Raw genomic sequence first — 26,682 nt, 5'->3', positions numbered from 1 at the left:
ACTGTGTGGCCTCTTGGGATTTGGACAGATCTTACACTCCCAAGAGTCCCCTAATAAGGCTTTTTTTTTTTTCTTTCAAATCAAACAAGCCAAAAAGGTAGAAGACAGTGGTACTCAACACGGGTACTCATTGGAATGACAAAGCCTTTTAATTGTTAATACATATCAATTTACAAATGAATGGATTCACATTCCCCCACGTGCATAGATCCTATTCCTATTCCCCCACATGCATAGATCCTGCATTGATCACGTCTATCACCTTTCTTCCACCCTTGCCCTCCCTCTTCCTGATCCCTTGCAGTCCCCTCCCCAGTCCTAGGAATCACTTTCGACTTCCACATTGACTTTTTTATTGTCGTTGTTTTACATCATGAGAGAGAACATACAATACTCATCTGGCTTGTTCTGCTGAACATGTTGTCCTCCAGTTCTCTCCATTTTGCTGCTAATGACAGGATTTTATTCTTCTTTGTGGCTGGAGAGTACACCTTTGTCATTTACACCATATTTCCTTTATCTGCTCAGGTACTGACAGGCATCTAGGCTGATTCCTGCCTTGGCTGTTGTGAACAGTGCTAATGAACAGGGGCATGCAGTATCCCTTCTGCATGCTGACTTCATTTCCTCTGGGTATACAATTATGCGTAAGACAGCTGGACCTGCAGTAATTTCATTTTTAGCCTTTTGAGGAAAGATCTCCCATGTTCGTGAATTGGAAGAATTCATATAGTTAAATTGTCCACACTACCCAGAGCAGCTCTGGTGCCCAGGCTCACCCTAAACCAACTGCAACAGAATCTGCAACAGTGTCTTCAGGACTGAGAGCCACTAATACAAAGGCACCACTTTCAATAAAGAACTGAAACTTTGTATGCATCTGCACCACACAGGAAGAGGCTACTGCCTCTGCTGCGGCTTTTTTTTTTTTTTTTTTTTTTTTTTGACTCTCATTCCAAGGAGTGAAAGGCCACAGGATATTCACAACAGCTGGAAGGACACACAGATGGTTCATAAATTGAACAAAATGAAAAAATGACGCAGGTCACTCCAACACCACCTCGTCAGCCAAGATTAAACCATGATTCAATTTAACATGGGATCTGGCTCAATCCTCCACTGGTTTTATATCTCCTGCTCGGTTCATTCTGCTGCTTTGACTCTCTAGAGGTGGTCCCTGTGGATTGTGCCAAACAAGCTTATTCTGATTGACTCCCTGGTGCTAAGACCCATTCTAAGATTATCCAACCTCCATGGGATTATTCAGGGGGTCTTCAGTCCTTTCAAAGGTAACAAAAAAAAATGTTGCAACATATGATCAGGAGGATGCTGCCCCATCACAGTTAATAATGCATTTTCTTCCAGCAAATAGGTTATAGGGACAAAAGCTCTGAATGGCTTCAAACATTATTGATTCCAAATGAGTACCAATGCTGATGGGTAATCTTTTTTCACTTTTCAGAACAAATACATAGCCATTCACTTTAAGGAGAAAACATAAGACATTAGTCTGAGCTCTGAGCTCTTTTTGATGAGGTGAGAGAGGAACATGAGCTAGCAACTATTGGATACTGTGTGAATTCCCTCTTGAAAAAATAGAAGATGCTATGGAAAGCTTTGTACCCTTGAGATGTCACCAGGTGAGACATCTGGTATGTTAAACTGTGTGCCCCAAAATATGTTGAAGTCCTAACCCCAGAACTTATGAGTGTGACCATATTTGAAAATAGCATCTTTGCAGATGATCAAGTTAAGGTGAGGGTCATTAGGGAGGACCCAGATCCAATCTGACTGGTGTCATTATGAAAGGGAAAATTTTGGACATGGAAGTTTAAAGAGGGCAGACAACGTGAGGACACAGGGAGAATGCTGGCTACATGCCAAGGAATTCCTGGGGCAACTAGCAGTGAAGGGAGAGACCTGGAATATATTCTTCTCTCACAGCCATGGAAGGAACCGACCATACCCCTGAGGACACCTTGATTTCAGACTTCTGGCCTCCAGAAAACAAATTTCTGCTGTCTAAGCCAACCTGGTTGGTTGTACTGTGCTATGGCAGCTTCTATAAACTAACACAGAGTCAAACAAAAGTACTGGGCTTAGGGTGAGGCTCAGTGGTAGGGTGCATGCTTAACATGCACAAAGTCTTGAGTTCCATTCCCAGCACCAAAAAAAAAAAAAAAAAAAAGTATTAGTTTAAAACTTGGTAGACAGTTCAAAAACCAGACCACAAGCCCAGAGGTCCAGGTTTGAAAAACTAAAGCAGGTGCGCGCGTACACACACACACACACACACACACACACACACACACACACACAACATTAAACACCAGAAGTGTAGTATCTCCAGAGCTGGAGAGCACCCAAAGAAATAATGAGCAGAAGCAGTAGACACATCACAGAGCAGAGGGAATCACAGCCAGTGGAGTAACTGACCCTGACGTAAGGGGACAGGAGAGCAGAAGGTAGGGGGCCACAGGAAAAACAGACAGGACTTTGCAGGAACTCATGACAGCAAGTGGGAACAGAGCCAGAGAACCCAGAGCAAAAATCAGAATAACAAGGATTTCATAGGCTTGTTGTAGGAAATCAAGAAAACAAACAAAGCTATGGGGATATACTACCCCCACACCCTCTCTCAGTGTTTGGTCCAATCTGCATTTGCAGTTACTTTGTCATCTTGTGTTAATTTGTCATCATTATCACTTACCAATATTCATTTCTTGAAAGCAACCTATTTTGGAAGTGATGGCTTCATGTCACAAATGAGGCCACTTTAATGACTACAGTGAGTGGCATCTAATGGGGTGACAGTGGCTGCCAGCAGGAGCATGGAAAGGCGTGCACCGATCTCCTTTGTGCAGCAGTGCTCTGCTAATTGGTCTAATGGAGGAGCTGGAGGTATTCTCCTTCTGTTTTCTTAATGATATTAATGTCTTCATGAAGTTAATGAAACCGCTAACATGGGCCAACTGTGAAGGGCTTCCTCCTAACATAAAACCACCTATTCAGAATCTTAGGCAAACACTGACCGTCACTATTCTTGTGACGCTTTTGCCTGTAATACGTAACATCAGGTATTTAGTTCTTTTTCTTCTAAGTGCCAGAAAGAGAGACCACCAAGAACCCAATCTGATTCCGATTCCTAGCAATTATGAAGGACCGACCCATCAGGGAGGTGAATAAGGAGATTCTCTCTCTGGTGGTATCCTTCGTGGTCTCTACTGCCCCCTGCTGGCCCAAAGAAGGTGCAGGTCTCCAGCTCCCCCTTGGGAGACAGAAAGTACCAGCAGAGGACACCAAATATATACTCATTATCACACATTATGTGCTTTATTGATTGATACAACATCTCTGTGGGGAGGTGATGTTACTGCCATATGAAGAAGCCTGAACTCCAGCCAACTTACCTAAGGACACAACATGGGAATGGTAGCCACAGGCCAAGGTATGAGTCTGTGTGGCTCAGAACTGACGTTGACTCCCACCAGGAAGCACTGCATAGTGAAATCCCCACATACTCTTACACCAGATGAAACCTGGCTTCTGGCTTTAACTCCCTAATGTATCAGCTATCCTGCCTTAAAAAAAAAGGTTACTTAAGTTTGCCAAGCTCACTTTCTTCATCAGTAAAATATGACTCATATCCACCTTGGAGAATTGTTGTGATGGAACACATTAGGCAAAGCACTGGAATATAGTACCATGGAGCAGGATCTGGAATACAGTAGCAGCTCAGTAGATGGCAGGTGCTCTTTGGCACCAGAGAAAGGAGATGTACAGGGTTAACCTTCCTATGAGCACCTGAGGCTCAGTGGTTGCTTCATTCACATCCCCAGGAGGTTTACAGTACAAAGTCCAGCCCCACTACCCCCCCCCAAAAAAAATACACGAATGCCCAAATAATAATGCCAACATATCTAAATAGCTTTTTACCTCTTATAAGCCATTTTTATGTATATTGTACTTGGCCTTTACAAATATGTATCTATAGATACATAAATATGCCACAATTGATTTTAGAAATCACAATATGCCCAGCATTATACTAAGCACAGAAAATATGTGGTTGGATTTCATCTTCCCAATGACCTTATTATTAATTTACCCACTGTTTCTGAGGCTCAGAAATATTATGGGACTTTCTCATAATCGTACTATACTAAGGAGCCGAGCTAAGACGTGAACACTGTATGTCTGACCTCAGTGATCATCTCTCAACCATTGGACTCTACTACCCTCCCCTGAAGTAAGCAGGGGAGTATATTTCCACTGTATACTCTGACTCTTGTAAAGGTCAACAAGTTTCTCAGGGACTCATAAGTGGTATTTGGCAATTTAGTGTGGTGGGGGGCGGGGTGTGCTCAACATCTTAAGACTAATTTTTTTACTAAGATAAATGTAAAGTAACATTGGCATAAAAAGTATCCAGGTGACAGCTGGAAAAGAACTTTGTGAGACTAGTCATTGCTCAAAATCATTACCATCCAAAGATAAATTTAATAATAATGGGTAAGACCAATTATTCATTGAAATCGGAATAAAGTGAGGAAAAAAAATATTATCTCTTTGCAAATCTGAACCAGCACTATAAATTAAAGTCTATAATAAATCAAAAGCAATTGGATGGACATCTGCAGCAGAAATTAAACTACCAAAGAAAAAGTGCACATTTTGGGAATTTCATGAACATAGAAACCCCTAAGAGAGATGGCTTTCCTTGCAGATTGTTTAATGGATTCATTTCTTATTGAAACTGTTTTAAAGCAGAAATGTAATGCCACCTTCTCGTTAACTCCTTTTGAATACAGAGGCTTTTCTAAGAACTGGACTGAGGAAGGTAACTCCTGCCCCCCTTGACCAATGTCATAGTGTTAGACACATAAGGACACAGGAATACAAAATTGTAGTGTCCAAATGAAAATTCAATAAATTGTGGACACAAGTCAACAGAGACTAGAACATCACTGGAGCCAAGACTGAGTGCCATGGCAGGAGCACTTCAGGAATACTAACAAGATTCTCTTGCCACTGCAGACAGGAGTCCAACATAAGAAGTAAGATACATCTTTCTCTAGCCCCTCCCTGATCTGTAGATTATAAAATGTTTTTTTTTTTTTGCTAATTGAAAATGCATAAATGTTAATGTGACCATGACATATAACAAATCACAGTTTGGTGATGATGATGATAACCAGGAAATCAGAACAGAATGGAAGGTAAGTCTTTATAAAAAATGAGCTTTCTCATCTTTAAAGACAACTTAGGTTTCTAGGTACCTTAAAAATCTGCTTTATATTTAAAATGAGTGCTAAAAAGAGTATAAATAACATATAAATAAAATGTGTTTTTAAAAGTTGTATATACAGGGAGACACTTTTTTTAAATTACTGGAAATATCACTATTTAAAATAAACTACAGTTTATTCTTTCCCTTTTTATAGTGAAAAAAAAATTACCATTCCTCCATTCTTACGGTTTTACTTTTCTTTTTAATTTACATGGTTTCCTTCATTGTAAATATCTATTTCTTCAAATCAGTCTCTCACGGTGAAAAATTTCAGTTAAGCAGGTTGCCTTTCAGAGAGACCAGCCTGCTTTCACAGGATTTGCTCCGTCCCTGACCACAGCATGCAGACACCCTGGCCCCTTAGCATCCTGCAGGGAAGCTGCCTGCATCTCATAAGCTTCAGTCAATCACCATAGCATAATGACAAGACAGAGGGGCTCTAAGTGTCCAGGAGCTAAGGGGGAAATCTCCCTTCTACTGTGAGATGCTTTTATTGTAGGGCTAAGGGGAGTTGTCTTGGTGATAATGGACATCCCTGCTATCAGCCTCTCCTCTCCAAACCAGTGCCATTTTCAGAGATGACATTACCCAACATGCCACACTCTCCTCTCCCCTTAATATTTCTGCTACCTTTCCCGCACTCCTATTGATGGCATGATGTGTGTAATTCTTTATCCACAACAGTCAGTGTCTTGGCCAGGAAGCAAACAGCTATTTTTTGATTGTCTCTTGAGGTGCACAGAAACTCAAGAGTTAGGAGCAGCTCCCTTTGGGGAAAACCAAAAGCAAATTCATGTGTCTTCCGCCCCTTAGGCTGGTCCATAGTCCTTGAAATAAGTTAATGGGCCTGGGGAGGCCATGTATCAGAACAAAGCCTTCTCTCTCTCCCAACAAGGATGTCTTTAGCACCCAGCCAGCACAGTCAGAGATGAAGGGTTCAACCTCCATCTCTGCCACACATAGAAGGATACCTTTGATGTTGCTGTGTCTGCTTTTATCTGGGTGAATAAACCCCTTTCCTCTAAAAAAGAGAGCTGGGGAAGATGTTTATAGTTTTAGAAATCCTCAAGGAGTAAAATCAACCCAGCAGCAAGAGAGGGAACTCCATAAATCAGACACCAGAGCCTTTGCTGAATACTGAGAGGGAACTGAGAGGGAAGATGGGCAGGGAGTCACGTGACCCCCGCCCATGGTCTCAGACTAGAACATCATGGAGCCGAGACTCTGTGCCATGGCAGGAGCACTTCAGGAAGACTAACAAGATTCTCTTGCCACTGCAGACAGGAGTCCAACATAGGAAGTAAGATACATCTTTCTCTAGCGCCTCCCTGATCTGTAGATTATAAAATGCTTTTTTTTTTGGCTAATTGAAAAATGTATAAATGTTAATCATCATTATCATCTGAAATCAATGCAACAGAACTTAAAAGGAAAATGTGCCAAAGTTCTGCAGTGTGCTATGAAGATTGGACCTGGGTCCCTGCCCTGCTGTATACTACATTTCTAGCTCCCTCTCTGTTTCTTCACCTGTAAACCAAGGAGATTGCAAAAGTGGCAAATTGAAAGCCCCGAGATGAATGTTCAGTATTTCTCCAAAAGCTGGCTTAACCACACGTAGATGGGGCATGTGCTCTCTATGTGGCTTGGTCCTCCTCACACATTCATGATACCAACCTAGTCCTAAAAGCATTTGGGTTTGAAATCAAAGAATCTTTCCCAGCCTTTCAAGAAAAAAAAAAAATCTATGATGTTTTGACACAGGGATAGCAACAGCTAATGTCCCCTTCTTTCTCTCTACTTAGACATCTCAGCTTAAGGTGTACTTTGAAAACAAAGAAAGACACAAAGGCAATACAGAAAGAGGAAGGAACAGTATACATAGTAGCATGGCACTGGGGAGCACTGCACCATGTCCTAGAACTGCAAGCCACGGGGCTCCCTAATTATATCTTGTCTCCCACCCTGACTGAGGGCTAGCTTCCACTCTGGGCTCACTGAGGTGTGTGGAGAGGTAAATCAAAGGTCCATGCACAACCCCTCCCATCACTTTGTGGGTAACTATGGGTGAGCTATAACATTGCTGTCTGTAGAGCGCCCTCTGCTGTAAGAAAATGTGGATGTGGGTTAAGAACAGCACAGGAAGATTGACTTCTTGTACTGACCAAGCCTAATCTTGAAATGAATCTGTCACACCCTTGACATCACAAAGAAAACACTCCTGCTTCCTAAGAGGATCAATCCAAAAAGGTTTCAATCCGTAATAATCCAGAAACATCAACCCTAATTTTCAGAATTGATAACGTCCAAATTGAAGTCATGAAATCATTATAGTGGCCCTGAAATTAGCCTCCACCCCTGCAGTCAGACCTTGCTATGTTCTGGTGTTCACACGATTCTCACTGAACTGAAGCATTAACCTTTATGGCTATTATTTTCTTTCAAAAGTATGACTGTGAGAAGAAGGAATGTCTCCTATCTTCTGCATTGAAATGATTTTGAGCTTTCTGCTAAGAGCACACATGCTTGCTTTCTTTACCCAGAAATTATAAAACATTTAGGGACTCCTGGGGCAAGCTCATCATAAAATATTCAGCAACATCTGTGTCATATTAACTGACAGAGTAGACTCAGAAAATATGGCGCCTGTGCCGCAGGCTTCCCGGCATCATGCGGACAGTTAGATTGTGACTGAAAGGCGCTACTTTATGGCCCTTTGCTTCCACACTTCCACACTCTCTCAGGCAGCCCTTCTCCCCAGCACATGGGCCACAAAAACAGGTCTGAGCTCAGAGTCTCCAGGAGCAAAGCAGCAAAGTAATTCCTAACATTGGAAGCCTAGTCATGTGGGGGTGCAATTGCATCCCCCCTCTCAGGAGTCACAGGAGGGAGGGAACAACAGGTATGGCCACAGACTGGAGAGGGACTCAATCCTCCCTGGAATCTATGCTTACAGGTAGCGCGCAGCGCGCGCGCGCACGCGCGCGCGCGCGCACACACACACACACACACACACACACGGAAGCTTCTAGCTGCTTTGCGCTAGAAATTTGCAGAATACCCTAGAATGGCTAGCAGACCAAAGGTCAGGACACATGTGTCCTTTTGAGCAGACAGTCAATAAATACAACAACTTCTGTACCAGGCCCTGTGCAAGGCTTTACTACCACATGCTCCTGGTACCTCTGTGACCTTCAATATTATATGGGATGGGCTTCGAGGTAGAGGAAACAAGCCAGCCACATGTGAGCCACAGAGAAAGAACTACACTAAATTCCTGGCACAGAATTCTGATATACAATGTTCCTTGTAGGATACAGCCTGTCCTCTTGAAGGAGCAATGAATACTTATAAGCAGAATGAGCACAAATCTGGTTTGTTCAGGACAATCCCAATTTACACCTGATACCCTGGGTGTTTTGTTAATGACACTCTCTTAGACAAAAGCATCCCAGTCTGGGATGTAAAATACATGGTCACCCTATATATGGTCACTTCCAGATTTGATGAGACTTTTAACACCCTCACTAAGGATTTCAGGGCCTCTAGAATCATCCCTACAAGTCTCTCCAGCTATTTTGAGATTCCCTAATGCAAGATCACACAGAGGCTTCTAGCTTTCCTCCTCTCCAGCTGTGCTTCCTCCAGGGTCTCCAGTGAGAAGTTGCATGAAGACCCTCTGCCACAGCCTCTGCTTCTCCCATCCTCCTCCACGGAGGCCTGACCCAGCAGCTCCCCTGCCACCCCCAATTCTGTGCATTGAAGAGGGAGAATCCCATATACTTCCTGGTGCCACACTCAGGCAGGAGCCTCAGAAGCAAAGTTAACTCAGGGTCCAAACTCCCAGAGAGGCTTCTTGCACTACAGCTAGTCTCACTGCTCACTGCCCCTGTTAGAGACCACAAAATGATGAGCCATCAGCCAGACATATGTTGAAGGGGTTTCTTAGACCAGCCATGTTTGGGGCATTGTGTTGTTTTGTTTTTACTGTTGAGCCAACATCTTAAAATTAGATTGCCTATAAATTTCGTGATGTGCTAACGAACTACTTGCAAGAACCAAATGTTCAAACTTCCAAGAATTTTGTGAGTTGCTGTTAAATATAGCTTTTATTAAAACAAATTATATAAACATGCACCTAAATACATTCTACTAAAAACAAAGGCCATAATTAGATGGTGGTGATGACTAAACAACTCAGTAAATATACTAAAATTCATTGAATTGAACAGCTAAAATGTGTGGAGGGTGAGCTTTCTGGCACATAAATTATATCTCAATACAACTGTTAAAAAATTTAAGGTAATATTCAAAATGCATCACTTGCTAATTATTGCAGTTTACTATGATCTTGAGGTTATTTGTATCTATTGTAGTTCTAGGGTGGAACTTTCATATCATAGAATGCAATTGCATATCACATTTGTCTCTTGCAAGTACTTCTTCAGCACATCACATATTTTATATGAAATCTGATATTAATATTCTTCCACAATTTGGAAACTATTATTCAGTTCAAAAGAAAAGAAGTCATTCTTTTGAAAAGAATGACTCTACTTATCATTTGAATGTTGGTTGATATTTTCCTAGTGAAAGTGAAACAACAAAGACTGTGTCAGAACTACATTCATAATCAAGCTTTTATTCCTATCTGGTGATGAGACCCTATTTTTGGTGATAGAATTATAAAAACTGATAGTGAATTTAGGAAGAAAGTCATGCAGAACATTTTAAATTTAAGGAGTATTTACAAATTTTATGCTATTATGTGTTCTTTATATCAGTAAAATTTATAATGTTCCATACAGGAGTATACATAAATGCATACGTATATACTTTTTCTTATTAAACATTTACCAGGATGGTATTAGCTGAAGTCCTCATTTCCAGGCTTCTCATGAAAGACAAAAATCTGGTAGCATTGCCTATATGGCCACCTCATAACTGAGTTGGCTGGAGTTGAGGTCACGGTTTATCCTCCTGTAGACTGGCACGAAATCTCCAGTTCAGATGTAGTCTCCACCTCTTCCTGTCGTTTGACACTCTGCTTCTCCTGTTGCCACAACCTCTCTGGCTCTTAGAGGCTTCTGAATTTAAGCCTACTCTTGCAAGACCCTCTCCTTGGGATTCAAATACAAGTCCATAAAATTCTGATGGAGGACTGATAACTAAAACAAACACAGTACTGACCTCCTCTGGTAGGCTGAATAATGGTCCCCAAAGCTATCCACAGCCTAATCCCCAGAACCTGTGAATATGTTGCCTTCTATAGGAAAAGGAACTACAGGTGTGATGAATTAAGAATCCAGCACTAGCTGGGTGCAGTGGTGCACGCCTATAACCCAAGCAGCTCAGGAGGCTGAGGCAGAAGGAGTTCAAAGCCAGCCTCAGCAGTTTAGTGAGGCACTAAGCAACTCAGTGAGACCTTGTCTCTAAATAAAAAATACAAAATAGGGATGGGGATGTGGCTCAGTGGTCAAGTGCCCCTGAGTTCAATCCCTAGTAATCCCCCCTCCCCCACCAAAAAAAAATGGAATCCAGAGCTAGAAAGACAAGTCTGGGTTATTCAGGTGAGCTCGATATGAACACAAGACTCCTTACCTGAGGGAGGCAAGAGCATCAGAGTCAGAGAGGGGAGATGTAGAAAGGAAGAAGCCATAGCCAAAGAGTGCAGTCAGCCCCAAGAAAGTGGAGAAAGGCAGAGAAACAACCTCTTCTCTGGAGCTTCTAAAAGGAACACAGCCCTCCTACCTTGATGTTAGCCTCGAAGGACTCATTTCACATTTCTGATCTCCAGATTTCTAAGATAATGATAACAAATTTGTATTCAGTCACCAAGTTTGTGGTAACTTGTTAAGCAGCAATAGGAAATTAATATACCTTGCAAGAATACTCTTCCCCAAGATATTCTCCCTCTGCCCAAATCCTCCCCTTCCTTTCCAACCCACCATACTCCCACCTAAAGCTTTGTAACTGTGCTTTTGTTTAAAACATTGACTTCAGATCTGTGCTGAATGTGGGATCAAGCAAGAGCAGGCAGAAAGTCCAAATGAGCAGGCTCCCACCCCTCCATCCTGTCATACCGCTGGTCCTGCTCCACTTTACTCCTGGTTCTAGGAGTAAAGAGGTGCGGGGGGTAGCCAAACCAGCTTATGCAAATGAGCCCCAACTTCTAACCATTTTCTACCCATCCTATCTCTAGCTATCCCATTTCCAACTCTTACCTTTTTGCCAATCCAATTTTCCTTCTCTGGCTCCTCTCCCACTTCATCTTTGCACAACAACTGCCTCTCTTCTTTCAGTCTGGACTTTTGGCTCTTGATCTCCTGACTTTTGTTTCCTGAACTCTATCTAAAGGCTCCCTCCCACTGTGGTATCTGCAGGGACTGGTAACTCAGAATTAAAACTCCCCTGGTCCAGCCCTGGAACCTCTTCCTATTTCATAGTAACTGCCCTTACTTCATTGCTGTGGCCCTTCTCAGCCCAGCTACAAAGAATAAAGTGCTAAGAGATCATGAAAATGGTTGGAATATACTTCTTTGTTAACAGAAGTATTTGAGGGTTCAGATTTATGTCATATTGTCCTATAATATTATAAATGACAGTGTACCAGCTAAGTCCATTCAAACACTCCACTTACCTGTAATATATAACTAAGCCAGAGAGTTTCCCTGCCTTCAGGATCACAGGATGAAAAGGCTGAGATTCCTAAGTTCAGCTCAGTTGTGGACAAAATTCTGGAGCTAAACCATGTTGGTTTCTCTGACTAGTCCCCTCTCTTGTCCCATACTTAAATGAATATAAAATCTCACACCACATCAACTTCCAGTTGAATCATAGACTGCACTGCCCAATATGGTAGCTACAAGTCATAGGTGGCAACTGAGTGCTTGAAAATTTGAGATGTAAACTAAATTTAAGATGTAAACATAAAATATATACTAGAGTTTCAAAAGCTTATTACAAAAGAACATAAAATATCTCTTTAATACTTTGTACATTAATTAGATATTTAAATGATATTTCGGGTATGCTGAATTAACTACGATTTTTATTTTTTTAACGTGGCTTTTTAAAAATTTAAACAATATACATGGCTCAAATGTGGCTCACATTGAATTTCTATTGGGCAGCACTGCACAAGACCCTAGCTATTCAAAGTGCTGTCTGCAGACCAGCAATGAGTGTTACCTGGGAACTGTTAGAAGACAGAGTCTCAAGCCCCATCCCAGGCCTCCTGAATTAGAATCTGCAATTTGACAAGATCCCTGATGACTCAGAGATACATTTGAAAAGCACAGTTGAGGGGTCAGCAATTTTTTCTTTAAAAGACCAGAGAGTACATATTTAGCCTTTGTGGGTCATACAGCCTTGTTCCCAACTCCTGAACCTTGGTATTATGTGAGTATCAGTGAATGGGTGTGGCTATATTCCATTAAAACTCTTTTGCAAAAACAGGCTCACATAGTTGGCACAACCCTGGGCTGGTGGTTTCCTGAACTTTAGCCTGTATTAGCATCACAGAGGGAGCTGGTCTTGCTGGGCTCCAAGCTCAGAGCTTCAGGTTTAGGGTAGGACCTAGGAAATTGCATTTGGTCAAGTTTTCAGGGGATGCCAATGCTGCTGGACCATGGAACACACTTTGACAACCACATTCTATCAAAATAGTTCTCAACTCAGACTATACACTAAAACAATTGAGTCTTTTTAAAAATGCCAATGCCTAAATTATGTCATTACAGGGAAAATGAATGGACCTTGACATTATATTAAGCAAGAAAAGCCAAACTTAGAAGGTCAAGGGTCATGATTTCTCTCATATGTAAAAGCTAGAGAGGAAAAAAAGAAGGGTTTCACGGGAAGGTCTCATGAATCAAAGAAAGATCAAGTGTAGAGGAAAGGAACCAGGGGGAGGGAGGGAGGGAGGAAAAGGGGAAATACTCGGGAATGATATGGACCAAATTATATGGTTATATCGTGTGCATGTATACATATGTAACAACAAATCCTAACATTATGCACAATCTTAATGCACCAATTTTTAAAATATGGAAAAAGAAAAAAAAATACCAATTCCTGGATCTCACTCCAGAACAAATTGTATTCCCTAAGGGAAGGCCTGGGGGCATCACCATGTTGTAAAAGCTCCCCTGATGATTCCAATTTCCAACCAAGCATGTGCAGATTACAAAACCATCCATTACTCCTTAAATGACCTTATCAAGGTATTAGGGGGGAAATATGTTAATGAACTAATTTACAGTTACCTATGAAAGACCTACTATGCCTTAACACACTAAGGACCTCAGCATCATACAAAGGGATTTCTACCCCTGGTTCCCAAATTGATGGAACAAACCGGGGCTAAGCACAATTTTAAAACTTTCACGTTGCTTGAGGAGACATTTTTAAGCAAACATGAAGAAGTATAGGCTATCAGGATTTGCTTGCCTACACTGTTTCTATTTTCAGCTCCACAAGTAGAAAAGTCAAGAACAGCAAGTACCAAGACCTGGCTCCTAGTTCTGACCTTGCTGAACAGACACGTGACTGGGGGTTAGTCACTTGTGCAAGTGCTTCCTTGACTACCCAGTGTTGGCCTCCCAGCCCTAATTGTCTGCACTTTATGATCGCTATGTTTATGAATCATGAATTTCTATACACATTTTGAGTTTTTCTTTTTGACAGCAGCAGTGTGAATTGGGTTAGCCGGATCAAGCCAAGAGTAAAGGCAGTGCTTCTAGGGAAATATCCCATGTGTGATCTTTGTTTCTGTGATAGTTTCCCAGCTTTGCAGACCACACCCAACAATCAGAATTATGGTCAAGGCCAATATCAATGTGTATGACCTCAGCTACTGTGCCTAGCTCTCAGCTTCCTAGAATAATGATTTTGGAACACAGAGGAGAAGGGAGTAAAAAAATCCTAACTATGCAGAAATAAAACCAGTCCTAGGAAAGAGGCTTTATCCTTGGGCTAGTGGAGAACTGAACAGAAGCAGGAAAAGTCAACAGAGATATCTCAGCTTTGGTATGAGAATATAGGTCGTGGGAAATGACAACTGCTATATATAGTTAGAGAGGGAACAGGGACACCCATGTGGAGCAGAAGAAATTAGATTAGAAGGAAAAGGGGTAAATCTATATAACTGGCTGCTTGCATCTCTATTTTGTGCCTAACTCACTTGAAAATCGTTCAAATGTCCCTGGAAAGATGAATACATTTTCAGTGTTAGGACCAGTCCTGGTTCTTTGGGAGCCCCCGATGCACCAAGCTCCCAGTGCACAAAATAGTCCTATTACAGGACAGACAGACTTTTAACCCTAGGAGTGGTCATTTCTGACATTTTAAAGATAACTTTTTTATTTATTCCAGTAAATATTCTTTCTACTAAATAGTCTTTTTATTAGACTTCAATAGATGAATGGATAAAAAAAAGTGGCATTTATACACCATGGAGTATTACGCAGCACTAAAAAATGACAAAATCATGGAATTTGCAGGGAAATGGATGGCACTAGAGCAGATTATGCTTAGTGAAGCTAGCCAATCCCTAAAAAACAAATACCAAATGTCTTCTTTGATATAATGAGAGCAACTAAGAACAGAGCAGGGAGGAAGAGCAAGAAGAAAAGATTAACATTAAACAGAGACATGAGATGGGAGGGAAAGGAAGAGAAAAGGGAAATTGCATGGAAATGAAGGGAGACCCTCATTGCTATACAAAATTACATATAAGAGGTTGTGAGGGGAATGGGAAAATAAACAAGGAGAGAAATGAATTACAGTAGATGGGGTAGAGAGAGAAGATGGGAGGGGAGGGGAGGAGGGATAGTAGGGGATAGGAAAGGTAGCAGAATACAACAGTTACTAATAGGACATTATGTAAAATTGTGGATGTGTAACCGAGGTGATTCTGCAATCTGCATTTGGGGTAAAAATTGGGAGCTCATAACCCACTTGAATCTAATGTATGAAATATGATATGTCAAGAGCTTTGTAATGTTGTGAACAACCAATAAAAAAAAAAGCTTAAAAAATAGACTCCCATGAGGACTCATTTTTCAGTTATTTATCTTCTACTAATTTAATCCCAACTGAAGAAGGATTGATTTCAGTGAAAACGCAAGGTGATCATTAGCAGTAGTCTACAACTTCCACCATTTATCAATAATGAATATGAATACAGTAAGCCAATCTCTTTGTCCCCTGAAGTCCTGCCTAAATTTATAAAATAGAAACTTCCACCAACTTGTTCACCCTCTTGAGGATCTTTTGTTAAAAAAGATCTTCAAGCTGGTCTACCCTCTTGCTTGTCTAAAAGAGGAAGAGTCACTGACCAGACTGAGATTAGAGTAAAAATGCACAGTTCAGACATAATCCCTGGGTAAGTCAAAAAAATCCAAGCCGAGACTCTAAAACCTCAAGAGTTATGGAATTGGGCAGAATATTATTAAGGATTCCTGTTACCTAGCAGGAAGAAAATCTGGACAAGATATGAAGGTGACAATTATTAAAGAAACCGAAGCATTCCGTGTATATACCCCATTATGGTGTATATTTGTGTTTGCATTTCTTTTTCTTTTTAATCTGAAATGAGATAATATATTATCTATTAGTCTCCAACTTGATTTTTTTCATTTTCTTCTTCTGTTATAGAAATAACCACAATAAATTAAAATTCTCTGTATATTGTTTTATCTCTCGCCAGACTGAAATCTTTGGGAAGGCATAAAAATAATTGAAATACTTAGAATTGCTATAAAAGTAAAGAGAAATAGACATTCGTTTTTTTAGTTTTTTTTAGTTGTAGATTTTTATTTATTTACTTTTATGTGGTGCTGAGGATTGAACCCAGGGCCTCACCCATGCAAGGCAAGCACTCTACCACTGAGCTACAACCCCAGCCCCGAAAGACATTCTTAAACACAACTAGTGGGACCATAAATTGACAGAAACTTTCCTCAGAACAATTTGTCAAAAATATTAATTTCCACCAAATATACATAAACTTTGACCTATCAATTTAAATTCTAGCCATTTATCCTAAGGAAATAATTCATGTGGCAAAGATTTCTGAATAAGAATAGTTACAAGACAGGTAATCTACAAATCCAAAATCAGCAGATAAAAAAAAATTATATAAAGTTTTTTGCAGCTATTAAAATTTGGTTCATAAATGTTTTACAGTGCTATCCATATGCAATTGCAATATATTAAGTGAAAAAGAAGGATAAAATTCCAAATATCATTTGACTCAATTTTGGTGAGAAGCTGTAGCTCTGGATGAAGTAAAGGATGAAAGAGACATATATCAAAATGTATTAGGTTTTTAATCAGTAGTTTGCTCCTATACCCAATCATTCTTTAATCCTCTATAAGACTGAGGGTTGGAATTATAGGTAATGATATTTTACTTGTCAATATTTCATTTTATCTCTAAAATTAGCATATATTCCCTTTTGTGCTAAGGGGGAAAAAATCATAATTTTAAAATAAATTAGGGGGAGGTTTCCCATCCCAGAATGTATTTTGGTGATATGTTTCCTCCCAATCAACTTCAAAACAGCTGTATTTCAGTTAATTGCTACTTCTGTCCGTCGCGCTCTGTTCCCTGGTGCAGACATCATGTGGCTCATGGCGGATTCACAATTACTCATCCTCTCCTTGGCACATCTATTATTTTCATCACAGCTCTGGTAGGTGTGTGTCATGTGGCAACAATGGAGAAGCAATGAAGCAGGCTCATCAATGCTGCCACAGAGTCAAACAGGAAATAAAAGACCCAGCTGAGAACAAGTGTCGATTTGTTAGCAGGTATACCCAGACTTTCAGCTTTCATACAGAGAAGAAAATCAGGGGGAAATTGTAATTGCATTTACTGTCCAGGGTAGAACAAAGAGAACCAATCTCCTCGCCTGCTCCCTCCCACCCCATACAATTTGTGCCATCCTTTTTTACATTTGCTTTGCATGTGCAAACAAGAAAAGGGCATGCTGATTTTTGTTCTGTTTTACTCTTCTTTGTTAGTAATGCAATTTCAGCCCTATCAATTGGCCCCATTTGACCAGTGTCTGAAATCACAGGCTTCTCTTTAACCTTGAGCTAAAAAAGCACAATTGATTAGGATCTGATATCCCCTTCTAAAATCAATTATTCTACTGGGAAAGGAGTGTTTTGCTGCTCCAAGTTCACATTCATCCTTTAGTCTTCTACATGTTGAAAGTAGAAAATAGAGGGTAATAGCCATCACTTGTAGTGTTCATTAAATAACAGGCACTGTCCTAAGAGTCATGCATCTTCCATTACGCATTTAATCCTGACTGCTCTAGGCCAGGGTCTACTCCTCCTTACAACAATCAGGAAACTGAGGCACAGACTTCCTAGGTTAAATGGTTTGATGTGACACAAGAAATATTCTAGTACAGTGTGAAAGATGAGGGGCTTTTTTAATGGCTGATGATCTCTGTTCCAATCCTGGAATATGGAGTCTTCAAGATCATATGTATTCTTCCCTGATTTATAATCTTTTTACAAATGCTCATGTTAAGTTTGGGGCTATTATCTTTAAATGCAGTAAGATTTATTAAGGGAAGTATTTGCCAACCATCAGGTAAGTGAATTTCTCTCACCTGCTCATTGCTTGGGTACCGGGTCTTTCGTAGATCCACAGCTGCAGCACAGGTCACATACACCATCCAGATCACGGCTTCCAGAAGTTAGCTCTAAATTCTGATGTGAAGGGTTTTCCTTTCACCCATGTCTGGGTCGCTGGCAAACTGAACAGACCCAATGAATTAAAACCATATCTGTCAGCATGCAACAGCATTTATCTTCATGTCTCCTCCCTTAACTATGATACTTTGGAACCTACACATTATGGTGATGATGATGATAAAAAAAAACAATTACCATGGCTTAATAAACACAGCATGGTCTGAATATTGGTATTTCTCCAAAATCCAAGTTGGAATCTAATACCAAATATGATAGTATTCAGAGGTGGGACCTTTTGGAAAGTGATTAAGTCATTGGTGGCCTTATAAAAGATATGGAAGGAAGTCACTTTGTCCCTTCCATTATGTGAGAACTGAGCAAAAAGTCACCATCTTTGAAGCCTTTATCAAACATCAAATGTGCTGCCTCAACAACTGTAAAAATAAGTTTCTGTTGTTTAATAAATTACCTAGTCTGCAATGTTTTGTTACCAAAGCCCAAATGGACTAATAACACCTACTATGTGCCAACACTACATAAGACACTTCCTATTCTCAAATCTGTACAATAACTCTACAAGATAAATATATTATCTACATAGTACAGATGGAGAAACTGAGGCACTGAAAGAATAAGTCACTTTTCTAAAGCTTCTATCTATAACGTGGAACACGTAAGACTCTAACCTAAGTCCATATGTTTATTGTTCCTCTGTACCAGGCAATGTGCCCCTTCCAACACCCATCCCCTTTCTCCAACTGTTGTTTTCTAGCAATCTGCTTTGTGAACAAGTATAAAAAGATACAGAGGTAGATTTTGGGCTATTGCTATCTTAAAAAATTTTAATTGTTCAGAAAGGAATATCAGACCCTGTATCCCTAAGACAGTGCAGATGGTGAGTATAAAGAATCACAGTATTTTCCTAGTCTATATTTTTTTCAACTAGAGTCTATTTCATAAGACCTTAAAGCCTGGATGTATCAGAAAGGAAAGATTAATAGGTATTTTTCAATCCACTTTCTGTCAATAAGATTTTTTTATTAATGCTTTTTAGGTCATAGAACATATTTTAGGATTTTATTTTGTTCTTTTGTAGTCATTTGCACACAACCTTAGGAAAGGCTATGAGAAGTTGCTAATCTAAAACTGTTCTGAAACATTGCAATTTTCTATAATTAGACCCAATGAGGAGATCTTTGAGAGGCAGGGAAATATATGGTACACACATCGACTTTCCCACCCCTCCCTGGTCCACAGAATACAGGAACACTGACCAGGGAGTTGATGAGATCAAGTCAGCAAAGGTGGCTGTAAACACTCAGCCACAATTTTTTAAATATTCCTTGCACTAGTTAATTAGGAAGGTTAAAAGATGAGTTCTGCCATAAAGCCAAACATCTCATCCAACTAGAAGGAAAGATCACTCAGGGCATGTCATTAAAGGTGCCACAAAGGACCTGGTCACTTAGCTCTTTTGGGTTGCAATCATTTTTATTTATATGGGCTTTTTATAATTTTCTACTTGAATTGATCAATTTGAAAAACATAAAAGAATCAGTATCCATATTCAGCATTCCTTTTTATATATGAATACGTTCTCTTTAGATATTGTTCCTAGAAAAAAATTAATTCACCAGAAAAAGAATGCTGAAAGAGCAGAATATGGTCTGGATTGTAAGTTAACAGCTTAGACTGCTCAATGAATAAGCATATAATAAATTAATAAGCTACAGGGGACAAAATGTATTTTATTTCTTCCAAGTCCATTGGTGAAACATTGGCACTTGGGCATACCCTGAAAAAGAATAGTCTCTGAAAAAGATTTGACTCAATTCCTCAACAACAGAAGCACACTACTTGGTTTCCAGGGATCTTAAAAATCTGTCCTTTAAGCTCTTACTATTCAAAATTTTGTACTTGCATCTACAAGTTACTAAAAATATCAAAGGAATTAGCACAAGGGTACAACAGACGTTCAGAGCTGAAATCCTATGCCCAGAAACTGCTGTTGCTTTTGAAATCACCCATCATCGCTGAGTCAGCTGTTTGTGTGCAAGTCTGCCAAGGAGCAATGATCATTTTGTGCCAAATTTGGCAGGTGTTGTCCTCATATTCCAAAGTGAGTGGAGAATCTCTCTAAAAAACAAAATACCTATATTCCTTATTCACACAGGCACTATAGTGTTCTGGGAATGAATTCATTATCACCCACCATAGGGTATGTATGTACTTGTTTACCTTTGTACCATCTCTTGTTCCAAAAAAAAAAAAAAAAAGACTTATGTTGATGCTATACTGAAGGATGGAGTACCTAATCCAAGGTCTGAAATGTAGTACTCAACAGGGAAATGAATGATTCAGCAAAGCAACTCAGACTCTCTTTCCCAGGAATTAAATTATAAAATATTCAATGTCCAAAGCAATTGGTTTGTTTATTTTTAAGTACCAGTCTACCAGTCTGTTTATTTTCATAACATTCATTATTATCCATATACTTGACAGTAGTTTTTGTAAGCACAACCTTGCCAATGCAGTCCCTCACCTTTGACCTGCCAACCATGACCTTTCTCCTGTACATGTCTCCCTAGGATCCATCTCGTGGTCTCAGATGAGCTCCTTAGCATTTTACAACAATCTGCATCATTTAAGTCCCAGTTTTAAACATGCCTCTTGGGAGACTGTTTTTCCAGAGTCTCAACACATACATATACACTAGGTCTGTGCTGGGATCCTGTACTGCTAATCTCCTTCCTTATAGTCATTCTCAAACTCCTTATGGCACACGTGTATTTTATCCCTCCTTATTTACAAATGCCTTCAAGAAAGCACCTGCACTGTCTTTTGCACACACTCCCACTTCCCCATGAGATCAATTTCCCAGTATTGTATACAGTAAGAACTCAATGAATGCTTCATTGTTCAAAGAGCACACTTACAAACATTATCAACCAAAGCTCAAAGCAGTTCTTCAGGCAATCTACACAGCTCTCTGTTTCTCTGGCACTTCATAAACATGCATTTTACTTAACGGCACAAGCCATACTTTGGTGATATAGTCCAACATCTGACTTTCTGTAAGGCCATCCTAAAGAGACCAGCAAGTAATTTTATGTTAGAGAAATATATATGAGAGTTTAGGAAAGAAGTGCTTCAATAAGACCATCTTAAATAAGATTTCTTTGTATTTTATTTTTGCACAGCGTAGAAAACCAACCACTGTCCTGCTCCAAGTTCTCAAATGATAATACTTTTTAAAAAAAATCAGTAAGAGCTTTTTAAGATAAAGTTGAGGATTCCAGTTTTCTTGGAATGGAATGGGAAGCCACTACAGGGTGGGGCTTTCTTAAGGACCACTCAAGCTGCAGAGTAGGAAAACAGGTCCTAGGGATGAGTAGTCCTGAAGATGGCTTGGATAATACCAATCTTAACTGTTGATAACTGTTATAAAATAACTGTCATAAAACATAGAGTTGGATAATTATAAAAAAACCAAATGTGTCTTTTTGTAATACAACCTTGAGGGGAGGGTCCATAAAAACTGAGTTAAATAATCAGAAACCTGGGCCTTCCTGTATTTTTTATGGATAAGAAAGCTGAGGTGTGCACGTGCACCTAAAAAAGCAAGTGAGATTGTCCACTCCTGCCCTAGTGTTGGTTTTATGTCACTCCACTGGATGGGATTCAAGAGGATTCCTAATGTATGGGATAAAAAATGTCGAGGGCTGGGGTTGTGACTCAGTGGTAGAGCGCTTGCCTAGCACATGTGAGGCACTGGGTTTAATCTTCAGCACCACAAATAAATAGATAGATAGATTAATTAATTAATTAATTAAGGTATTGTGTTCATCTACAACTAAATACGTGTGTGTGTGTGTATGTGTGTTGTTGAGAACTGCACCAGGCTGTGTGTTAAGACTTCTCCCTAAACTATATCCAGCTGAAAAGGCAAATTAGTGTCAACTGAAGATATCTGCAATTCACATGCCAAGTTATCCTCCATGCTGAAGCTATAGGAGTCAGGCCTCTACAAGGTCAAGCTCCTCTGGGGCCATGAAGCTGTCTCTCAACATCCTTCTATCACCTAAGCTAACTATCTAAACTCTGACCTGATATACTTCGACAAACTATTTTACAAAGGTAAGAGGATGGGAAATAATATCCATTGATTCCCCCTGTAGCAAGCTGTTTTAGTCAGCTTTTTCACTGCTGTGACTAAAAGACCTGACAAGAATAATGGTAGAGGAGGAAAAGTTCATTTGTGGACTCACAGTTTCAGAGGTCTCAGTCAAAGGACAGCAGCCTCCATTCCCTGGGGCTCAAGGTGAGGCAGAACATCAAGGCAGAAGAGCGTGGCAGAGAAAAGCAGCTTGCATAAGGGTCAGGAAGCAGAGAGACACCGGCTCTTCAGATACAAAATATATACCCCAAAGCCACGCCCCAAGGACCCACATCCTCCAGCCACGCCCCGCCCACCCTCAGTTCCCACTCCCATGGTGGGGGGATTAATTCACTGTTTGGGTTAAGGCTCTCATTGCCCAATTATGCCTCCTCTAAACCTTCTTGCATTGCCTCACACCTGAGCTTTTAGGGGACACCCCACATCCAAAACATAACCCAAGTTCTGGGAGATATTTATAATTATTGTCTTATTTATTTCTTCTTATTTATTTCATCAGGACAGTTAGGATTAGCTCACATTTTAGGTTTTTTTTTTTTTTTTTTTTTTTTTATTGGTTGTTCAAAACATTACAGAGCTCAAGACATATCATCTTTCATACATTCGACTCAATTGGGTTTTGAACTCCCCAAATACATAATACAGACTCACTTCTGTTACATACTCACATTTTTACATAATGGCATATTAGTGACTGTTGTATTCTGCTACCTTTCCTATCCCCTACTATCCCCCCTCCCCTCCCCTCCCCTCCTAGCTCACATTTTAGAAAAATCAACCGAAGCCCAGAAAAGACATAGACATATGGCCAATGAGTGACATGATTTCAAAGCTCGTATTTTAAGGAAGCCAAATACTTAATATGGCTTTGATTTCTCAAAAAGATTAGAGGGAAATTGAGGTTTTAAAAGGTGAACAATTATACTTAAAATAGCCTTTTTTTTTTTTTTACACAGAGAGAAAGAGGAGGAGGAAGAGGGAGGATATATACATGTTCAATGTAAACATTTAAATAAGACAAAAAATGTTCATTCCCACTCCATGGCAAAGCTTCTCTTTGTGGCAATTCTCTGGCTTCAGGTCCTTGGAAGGTCTAATTATACATCTGTGTCCTCTGATATCTCTGGATGGACTGACCTTCCAGGCCCATCCGTACTCCCTTCTCTTCCTGGTAAATTCATCAACATTCTCCTACGCTTGGTCCAAGTCTCCCTCAAAGCCTTTCCTGCATCCTCACTTTACCCTTCAACTCTCCCTAACCAGACAGAATCACTCCCTCCTCCATCTTTTGTTCCTCTTCAGTTAGGCCTCTGACAGCATGCCTCTGTGATTTGCTGTTTGTGTGTCTCAGTCCTCCACTAAATTCTACACTCCAAGACGGTAGGAACCATGTCTTACTCATCTTGGTCATGCACATAAATGTCCTGGCACAATTTGCAGCTGAAGCCCACAGCAGAGGGGACCTAGCATCTCTCATTAAATGGAGAGGCAGTGCTAATACAGTGGTTAGGAGAACAGAGTCTGAAGCCAGATTTCCTGACTCTACCTTTCCTAGTTGATTTTGTACTTGTTAACTTCTCCCTCTGAGGTTTTCTCATCTATAAAATGGGGTAATGAGAATACCCACCTCGTATCATGAGATCAGGAGGATTTAATGATGTACTATTTGTAAAGAACTTAGAAGAATGTAACAGTGGTCCACTCATGCTTTGAATTTAGCCCTTGATGCTCTGCCTCTGTGGCTTATTTTAAAATGGACATATTTTCTTCTCCCCTTCCCCATCTCCCCCTCCCTAACCTGAGGTGGGAGGCCAGGGTTACCTTATTTTCACCCTAGGCCGAGTTATCTGTCTTTGAGCACACATCCACTGCAGAAATCAAGTGATTCAGACTTCAGGGATGGCGCCAGAAGAGCTAAGGAATGGTTGTCTCCCCAATTAACAAGCATATCACAACACCCCTCCACCACACACACACACACACACACACACACACACAGGGAACACCTGGAATAGATCGCTTTTTAAAAAACTCACTGTTCTCCCTGATGAGCGAAATCCCAGCCTCTGGGACAGAAGCCTCCTGTGCTTCTCCTTTGCCAGCACAGCAATAAAACTATTGTTTTCCTTTTCCTCAAAACCATGTCCATGTTATTGAACTGGCATCAGGAACAAGGACTGAGCTTTCGGTTACAAGAGTACCTGACACTAAATGAATGTGTAAAATATCTGCTTAAAGGTTAATGTTACTGAAACCTACATCCAGCCACAGCATCCAAGAGAGAAGAGAAGACAGCTCATATTCAGAGCCTGCTATTTATCTCTAATTGTTTTTACCAGGTATTTGTAAAGTTCATGCATATGGACAGTTGACGGGGCCTTGCTAGCGGAAATTGATTTTAGAGATCAGTGAGTTTAAGCCTCTCATTTAATGGGTGAGTAGACCAAGGTGAAGTGGTTCCAGAGGGCAGGAGGCTTATTCGTGACGGTGCTTCCCTTGCTAACCCTGGGCTCTTTTCACACACTCTCAGATAACACCAGAAAGCTTCCATGTTATTAATATTATTGGGGGGAAAAAAAGCAAAACTTGTGTAAGCACAGAGATCACACTAATTAAATGGCTGTTCTTATTCAAATCACACTGTTATTTCCTAACCAAATTTGGATTCCACTCCTTGTGAACAACTGTGCCCTTCTCCTTGGATAAAATTACCCTGAGTTTCAGAAAACGCCTTTAATTGCTTAATGAGTGGCAGGAGGCATTGCAGAATGTTAAATTGCCTTAGTGTCATCTAGGGAGAATTTCTTCCATTTTTATGCTTTCAGTGGGAAAGTAGAGATGACTGTTAGTGTTACAACAAATCCAGGGACATTGGGGAATAGAACGTGGGTGCTGGGGTGGAGGCATGGAGGGAGGGATTGAAAGGGACATGGCAAAGAGATTCCTCACTTCTGTGTAGGATGCTCCAGGCCACCCCCCTGGAAATCAAGTTCACACTCCTCTGCCTTACAGGCACTTCAGGAGGACATTTTGAACTGCGGTGAAACCATATGACACCTTAGGTTATTCACTGGGAGTATATAAAAAAAAATGCCTGAAAATATACAAGCACTCCAGTCTGCCTGAAGACCCAGGGGAGGCTCCCTGGGAATCCATGCCTTCCCAAATAACTGTGATGAGGCCCTTGTACTTTAAACATTCAACATTACTAACATTACTAACTTAATCTAAAGTCACATTTTACCCAGGTTTGTTTATTTGTCTAACAGATGTTTTTATAGCATGTGCTATTCAACCGGCGCTGTTCTGAACAAGCACCTCATTAAGAGCTCCTCAAATGTATTCTGTATTTGAAATGGACTGCTAGCTTTACAAATAACTGATTTACAAGTAAGGAAATTCTTTCTGATGCAGACATTTTGTTCTGGTTAGATCCAAAATCTGTTCCTCCCTATCTTTACCAAATTCTCTTGCCATGACTAACATACAGTCCATATGGGCCAGTTCCATATTCAATCAATTCAACCCGTCATGGACAGACAATTGTTTTGTTTTGTTTAAGTGTCTATCATTAGTCCCTCATCAATACAGTATAACAACTATTTACATAGGGTTCACACTCAATTTGATGTTATAAGTAATCTAGAGAAGTATACAGGAGTATGTACTTAAGTTATGTGCAATTACTGTCTTGGATTTTGAAATCCATGGGAGTCCTGGAACCAATCCCCATAGATTCCAAGGAAGGACTATATTTAGACAACAAAGATGTAGCAAGCCAGGCATGAAGACACACACCTGTAATCCCAGCTACTTGAGAGGCTAAAGCAGAAGAATCTCAAGTTCCAGGTCAGCCTCAGCAACTTAGTGAGGCCCTAAACAATTTTATGAGACCAACTCAAAAATAAAAAAATAAAAAGGACTGGGGATGTGGCTCAGTGGTAAAGTGCTCCTGGGTTAAATCCCTGGTACCAAAGAAAGAAAGAAAAAACTACAGGCTCATCCATGAACAGGAGCACATACTAAGAGTCTCTGGGACCCAGAGCCTCTGCTGAACACTAGGGTTACAAAGTCGAATAAGACACCACCGTCCCTGCCACTCAGGAGGACACACACAAAGTAGGTTTCAGTTTTTCATCAACTCCATTTTCTTCCCCTTCTGTTAACAAAACTCTTTTAGCTGAAAGTCACATGACCCCAAACTCTACCCCAAAGTGCTCTCACCATCCACAGTGATAGACTTCAGAGATGAGGGTGTGACCCAAGTAGAGCCAATCAGGGTTTGAGGAACTGAAACACCCAGAGCAAGGGGGTGGGGGGCTTCCTCCCCCTTCACAATCCCAGGCACTGAGGATGGAAGCAGCTGGTAGCCATCTTTGTGAGGAAAGAGCTTGCCCATCAATGATGGAAAACAGAGACAAGAAATGGGAAAAGGACAGAGAGATCAGATGGCATCGTCTGAGTCCTAGAGTTTATTCTTGCAAACAGAACGGTTCTGCCT

The sequence above is a fragment of the Ictidomys tridecemlineatus genome, chromosome 4 (assembly GCF_052094955.1).
Source record: "Ictidomys tridecemlineatus isolate mIctTri1 chromosome 4, mIctTri1.hap1, whole genome shotgun sequence".
In the NCBI taxonomy this organism is placed as follows: domain Eukaryota; kingdom Metazoa; phylum Chordata; class Mammalia; order Rodentia; family Sciuridae; genus Ictidomys; species Ictidomys tridecemlineatus.
Note: the sequence above shows the minus strand (reverse complement) of the source record.